This window comes from Girardinichthys multiradiatus, chromosome 5, assembly GCF_021462225.1.
Source record: "Girardinichthys multiradiatus isolate DD_20200921_A chromosome 5, DD_fGirMul_XY1, whole genome shotgun sequence".
Taxonomy (NCBI): Eukaryota; Metazoa; Chordata; class Actinopteri; order Cyprinodontiformes; family Goodeidae; genus Girardinichthys; species Girardinichthys multiradiatus.
The window spans coordinates 18,602,878-18,610,328 of record NC_061798.1 but is presented as its reverse complement, the minus strand read 5'-3'; the positions used below and the strand labels follow the sequence as shown (position 1 = coordinate 18,610,328).

Sequence of the window (7,451 nt, the reverse complement as noted above, 5' to 3'; positions counted from 1 at the left end):
CAAAGATAACAGTGGTGATTGCTCTAAAACTGCAAGGGAAGCTCAGCTTCCCATAAATATCAAAAAATAAGTGATCAAATATATACTGTTGTGTGTACATGTCATTGACTAAATATGCGCTACAACGCACTCAACCTTTGTTCAGAATCAGCTTCTTATCACTGGTAACGACGTGGCTTTCCTCTCCCTCATTCCCGCAGCTTCAGAGTGCTTTAAACAGTGAGTTCAATAGCGAAGCAAAAATGCTGGGCTTTGTCCCGCCCATCGGACGCTCAGCGTCTCTGGGGGTCTATGGGGCAGTGGGCTGGCCTCGGCTGGCCTGGACCCTCAGCCATGATGATTGGATGATGTGTCTGAGGCTGAATCCCTTTTTGATTGACAGCGAAATGAGCAAATCAGCGATCTTGAAATTGAGCTTCCCCTCCCTGAAAGACCAGCATCCGCCACTGAAAGATAAATAATCAAAAAATCAGTGGAACACCTAAAAAAAGCTGGTTAGCAATTATACAAAGAGTGCCGAATGCCTAATGGCAGTAGGAATTAATATGTAAATGGTAAATGTTGTTACTAATACAAAATGTCAGAATCAGAAGCAGCTTAATGGCCAAGTCTGTACAGACAAACAAGGAATTTCACTCCGATACACTTTGCTCTCAATAATACAATGTACATAAATACACAATTGACTTTACAATGGAATATAACGTGAGATCAGTCGAAGTATGCTTGTGCTGTTCTGGAACTCTTACTGACTGACTCTTACTAAGTCTTCACCATAGAAACTTCCTGGGGTCTCTGTGGTCGCTGGTTTTAGCAGACAGCGCGTTGTAGTGCCAACCGGAAGGTAAAAGTCTAAACAGTTTGTGTGCAGGGTGTGTGGGGTGTGCAGAGATGTTAGCTGCCCTTTTCCTGACCCTAGACCTGTATAAGTCCTGGATAGAGGTAAGGTCAGCCCTGATGATTCTCTCTGCAGACCTGATTGTTAGTTGCAGTCTGGACCTGTCCTGTTTTGTGGATGAGCCAAACCACACTAAGATGGACGAAGACAGGACAGACTGAACTATGGCAGTGTAGAAGATGACCAGCAGGTCCAGTGGATAGTTGTACTTCTTGAGTTGCCTCAGGAAGTACAGTATCTGCTGGGGCTTCTTCCGAACATTGTCTATGTATGAGGACCATCTTAGGTTTTGAGAAATTGTGGTTCCTAGGAACCAGAAGTTGTTCACAGCAGACACATTGTTGTTGAGGATGGTGAGGATGGTATGTGGGGGTGGTGTTCTCCACAAGTCCACCATCATCTCCACAGTCTTGAGTAGGTCAAGTTCCAGGTGGTTCTGACCACAATAGTGTACCAGGCGATCCACCTCCTGTCTTTATGCCGACTCATCACTGTCCTGGATCAGTCCAATAACAGTGGTGTCATCTGCAAACTTTAGGAGTTTTACAAACGGGTCCGCTGAGGTGCAACCATTTGTGTAAAGGGAGAAGAGGAGTGGGGAGAGAACACACCCCTGGGGGGCAGCGTGCTGATGGTTCTTGTGCAGGATAAGATGCTTCCCAGCCTAACCTGCTGCTGCTGCCAGGACTTTGAGCTGGATGAGCTTCTGGTGGAGGATGTCTCGGATGATAGCGTTGAAGGCCAAGCGGAAGTCCCGGGGTACATCCCTGGGTGGTCGAGGTGAAGCAAGATAAAGTATAGTCTCAAGTTGACTGCATTGTTTGCTGACCTGTTTGCATAGGCAAACTGCAGGGGGTCCAGCAGGGGGCCTGTGATGTCCCTGAGGTGCTTCAACGCCAGTCGATCAAAGGATTTCATGACCACAGATGTCAGGGTGACAGGCTTGTAGTCATTTAAATTCAAGAATTTGTGTCGGAATGGGATGTGGAGGAGTTGGGTTGAGGTGTGAACAGCTGGTTTTCATACATGCAGTATAAGCCATTCAACTGGTTTTCCAGGTGATGATTCTGCTCAGGGTTGGAGGAGTAGGTCCTGTGGGCAGTCAGGTTTTTCAAACCATTCCAAACAGCAGAAGCATCTCCATGTGAAAAACTTTTCTTTAGCTTCTCAGTGTAGCTTCTCTTCGCTGCTTTGATCTCCTCGGTCAGTTTGTTCCTGGCCTGTTATCCAGGTACCAGTCCCCACTGCTGTGAGACTCTTCCTTATCCCTGTTCAGCTGCCTCAGATCAGAAGTGAACTAGGGTTTATTGTTGTTGTATGTGCAGAAGGTTTTGGTCGGTACACACATGTCCTCGCAGAAACCGATGTAAGATGTCACTACCTCAGTAAGTTGGTTTAAATAAACTGTCAGGTACAACCAGACACAGACACAGGGTTAATATCAGCAACTAAGTCATATAAACTGGCTTTATTGAACATTAGATCTCTGTCAGGAAAATCATTTTTAATCAGTGACTTCATTATTGACCACGATCTTGATGTTATGTTTTTAACAGAAACATGGTTACATGAATTTAATGAAGCTCCCATTCTGATAGAGTCGATGCCTCCGAACAACAATTTTCTTTGGGTTGAGGGGTGGCCACTTTGTTTAAAGATTTATTAGTGTAAAAAACTTATTTCTGGGCAAATTTGACTCTTTTGAATATTTGGCTCTCCAGGTAAAGAGCCCGGTACAAACCATGTTCTTGAATATTTACAAGCCTCCAAAGTCCAAAACAAACTTTTTCAGTGATTTTGATGACCTTTTATCTGTGATATGTGTTGATTATGGAGTTTAACGAAAATTCCGAATGAAAGACTCACCCTCGCCGTCTCACCATCCAATGACTTCCCTGTGGGTCTCCCGGCCTTCCAATCAGCATCCTGTCCGCCTGATTCTTCATCCAATCGCCTTCCGACACCTTGTTTTTAAAGGACTTCTGTTGTGTTCCTCCTCGCTTGTCAGCTGAGCTCATCCCTCCTCCACCCCACCTCCACCATCTTCCTTCCCATTTACTCCTGGCTTCCTCGCTCCCTGGCCACCAATCCACCACCAGTGTCGGATCAGGCGGAAGACATCTCTAAATATAAGCTTTACAATGTTCATCCTAGCTCATATCATTCTCAACATTCATGTCTTCATCCCAGGTCCGAGCGCCAAAGATATAATTATGTAATTTCCCATCATTAAAACGTTTCTAATTGCCAACACTCTCTTTCTGAGTCTTTTCAGATTGAAATGACTGTTTAATTATTGTGGGAGACTTCAACATTCACATGGACAATCCTGAAGACAGAAGTGCAATAGATCTATGTGACACTCTTAGAAAGTTTGGTTTGACTCAACATGTTAAACAGCAAACGCACAAACAGGGACATATTTTGGACTTGATCATCACTAAGGGTCTAAACATTTTCAAGGTGTCTGTAACTGATGTTGCTCTATCAGACCACTTTTCTGTTATTTTTGAAAGCATCATCTCCAATGGCTCAGTTTGCCAAAGAAACATTATAGGAAAACGCATCTTTAAGGACGGTGCTGCTGAAACCTTTAACCAGATTTACTCTTCTACCTCCACCTTGCCCTTTAACACTGTAGATGAGCTGGTAGAAAACGTTCATTCTAAAATCTCGGACATCATGGATTCAATTGCTCCAGTTAAAGTGAAAGTCGTTTCTGGGAAGAAAATATCTCCGTGGAGAAGTGCTCCACCAGTCAGAAGTGAAAAACAGGAGTGTCTAAAAGCTGAACGCAGGTGGCGAAAGACTGAACTCCAGGTTCCCTATATTATCTATAAAGAGAGACTATACAGATATAACCTACAACTGGAAAATGCAATTGAATCTTTCTTTTCTGAGATCATCAGCAAAAACATAAACAATGCTTGTGCTTTATTTGCCACGGTCGAAAGGTTAACAAACCCTCCTGTAACTGTAGCATCTGAACTCCACTCTACCAGGGCCTGCAATGAATTTGCTATCTTCTTCACTGAAAAAACCCAAAAGATCAGAGGGGCAGTCAGCACATCCACATCAGCTCCAGTACCAAAGTTGTCTCAAACTAGAACTTATTTTGACAAAATTCCCAATTTCACCAAATAAACGACAAAAACTTCGAAGAAATCGTGCACCAACTAAGATCTTCTTCCTGCTGTCTCGATGTTTTACCTACAGCTTTTCTTAAGAAAGCTTCGCCCATAATAACATCTGATTTAACACAAATAATAAACACGTCCCTTTTGTCAGGTGTTTTACCCCAGGCCCTGAAAACAGCAATTATCAAACCTCTATTGAAAAAGAGCAACTTGGACAAGCTGCTACTACAGAACTACCGGCCTATATCAAACCTCCCCTTCATCAGCAAGATTAATGAAAAAGCTGTGTTGCAGGACCTTGAAAAACAAATTCATGCGTTCATCTTTAGTAGAATTGATTACTGCAATGGTGTCTTCACAGGTCTGCCTAAAAAGTCAATCAGACAGCTGCAGTTGATCCAGAATGCTGCTGCCCGCGCCTTCTCTAGAACTAAGAAAGTGGAGCACATCACCCTGGTTCTAAAGTCCCTTCACTGGCTCCCTGTAGCTCAGAGAATAGACTTTAAAACACTTCTGTTAGTCTATAAGTCACTGAATGGCTTAGCACCAAAATACATTACAGACTTGTTGTCAGTGTATCAACCACCCAGACCTCTCAGGTCTTCTGACTCAAATCTACTCTGCATACCCAGAACCAGCACCAAATATGGAGAAGCAGCTTTTAGTTCTTATGCTCCACTAATCTGGAATAAACTCCCAGAAAACTGTAAAAGCGCCGAAACCCTAAATTGCTTTAAATCAAGATTAAAAACATATTTGTTTAGAGTGGCCTTGGAATGTGTTATCTAGACATTATTAGTTAAGTTTTCAGTCCAATTTTCCTTTCATTTTCTTATCTATCATTCTATTCTCTCTCTCTTTTATTTAATTACCTCTATTGTTTGACTTTCTGTATCATTGTAATGTTTTTTCTTATGTACAGGACCTTGAGTGCCTTGTTGCTGAAAAGCGCTATATAAATAAACTTGACTTGACTTGACTTAAATCAGTGGCTGAAGTTTGAAAAGCAGTCAAATCTGTGCAGTCAAAGCAGGCCTGTAACATCTGCTTTGACTTATAAGTCCTCTTTTTAACAGTCCAATCCACAAGTTTGGAAGCTTTTAATTTCTGCTTGTAGGTTGGGATGAGATGGACCAGAGAGTGGTCAGAAAGTCTGGAATCAGCCCTGGTGACAGCATGATTTGCACCCTTGAAAGTTGTGTAGCAGTGGTCCAGAGTGGGACACTGAATGTGCTGTCTGTTTTTGGGAAGTTCATTGGAAAGGCTGGCACTGTTAAAATCCCCAAGAACAATTATGAGAGCGTCTGGGTGTTTTTTTCCCCACGTCTGTTATCAGCTCAGCCAGTTGTTTTTCAGCATCTGAAGTAGAGCCTTGAGGTGGTTTGTAAGTGCCAACCAGTACATACGAGGAGAACTCCCTCAGTAAAAATGTTTGGCACTGTGTGTGTGGGGATGGCCTGGGGGTCTCCGACAGTGCCGTTGGGGGTGGGCTTGTAAAGCAGGGGGCTGCCCGCCTTGATGAGGTGTTGTCTCTGTGGGTGCTTCGGCCATGTCCCAGACTGGTGGTCCCCTGTATGGTGGCCTATGGGGGTTCTTGGTGCCCTGCGTCTCGCTCTGTGTCTCTTTGATCTGTGGGCTGTTTCTGTGCCTTGCTTGTATACTTCTGTGCTGGGCATAACATCAGACTAAACCAACAATGAATACTTCAAGAACTGTACAGTCCTCCTACTGTTACATTGTTTAGCTGCTCATTGGCTTGACTTTGAAATGGGCAAAATGTTAGAGCAGTTCCTTGGAAATATTCCAATTTCTACCTTTGTACTTTTTTATCCATTCATCCACTGTCTATACACGCTTCTCCCTGTAGGGTCGCATGGGGCGTGCTGGTGCCTATCTTCAGTAGTCAATGGGCGAGAGGCGGGGCACACCTTGGCCAGGTCACCAGTCCAGGTACTTGTTTGGAAAAACTTAAATGTTTTAAATGCTCCAAAGAAAAATCTTTACCACTGAGGTTAATAATAACACCACCTCTTTAGAGTCTAGGGCTTTATCTCAGCAAAACATATTTAAGATACTGTATTCATTTTTCTAAACAAAAAATCACTGGTAATGTTTTACATTTATTTTAGCTCTTTTAAAATATTACTTAAGGTTTTACTCACTAAACTAGTCACAGATTTATTTATTTGGTCAGCAGTGGCCAAACCTCTGTTGATGTTTCAATGCGTTCCTGTTTCATTATTGCTTTTATTGCATCTATTTCCTCACCTTTCCACCTACATACTTGGACTAATGCTGGGCAGACAGTTTCTTAATAATTGCAGTTTCACAACTGTCTCATATGGTTAGGAGCATAAATCCACCCATCTGCCAGTGTATAAAAAGCTGAACAGACCAACACACCTTAAGAATCGCTTTGACCTGCTCTTGGACAAATTGTTAAAAAAAGCCTGTAATTGCAACCTTTCTTTCTCTTTTCTTATTCTGTTTTCTGCATTATATTAAGTTAATTTTACTCATAATAAAATTGGGTAAAATTAAAATGTTTTTATTTTGGCAGGTGATCTGTGAAACAATGCTGAAGATAGTATTTGTGCTGGGATGCCTCCTGTGTCTCACTCTAGCTTATTCAGTAAGTGTAATATTTAAAAATCTGAATCAATATTCTTTCAATCAATCTAACAGCCACATAGTAGACTTAAATATGTATTTATTTATTTTTAACAGGATGACTTGGTATCCAACCGAGTGGAGCGCTCACCTGGGGGCCACCACCCTAAAAGGGTAAGTATCTTGTTTTAGTTTTGGTGGAATGGATAAAAACTGTTATAAAATCTTAACTACCTGTTTTCTGAATCTGAAAAAAACAGACTTTAATTTGTTTTCCAGGGTCATGGTCCTTCACATGATAACCGTCCTTGTATAAATAAAAAGGAACTTGAGAGGCTTCTCCAGATTCTGCTTAACACTGCTGCAGCTACCACTACCAGAGCTGCCACTACTACTGCAGCTACCACTGCCACAGCGGCTACTGCAACCACAGCGGCAGCTGGAACTACATAGAGGCTGAAATGACTGGAAGGTGTAAAGAGCTTTTAAAAGAGGACCAACAACATGTTTGAAAGTATGCTCTATCCCCAGTAAACATGTAAAATTAAATCTATTTTCTCAATAAAGTACAAGCCGAAAGCACGTGGTCTCATTGTATTTGTTAGTTCTGTGAATGTAAAATGAGTAAATTGACTTTTTCACTCCTGTTGTGCATATTTTTATTATAACACTTAAGGACAAATACCAAAACATGGTGATAAAACCTTTGCAACACCATGGAGTATAGGAAGAATGCTGCATAGGACACTGTTAAATAAACAAAACCATTTAGAAATAGCTCTGAGTCTTAATTATCACACGATAAA

General features: G+C 42.0%; 1 long non-coding RNA gene across 1 annotated transcript; it reads left to right on the top strand.

The window, feature by feature from the left end:
- The first annotated feature begins 6,431 nt into the window (after positions 1–6,431).
- LOC124868965 lies at positions 6,432–7,227 on the top strand. The gene is made up of 4 exons (XR_007038442.1): positions 6,432–6,487; positions 6,596–6,667; positions 6,763–6,819; positions 6,925–7,227. It is a non-coding gene; the product is annotated as an uncharacterized LOC124868965 (long non-coding RNA).
- Positions 7,228–7,451: the final 224 nt, after the last annotated feature.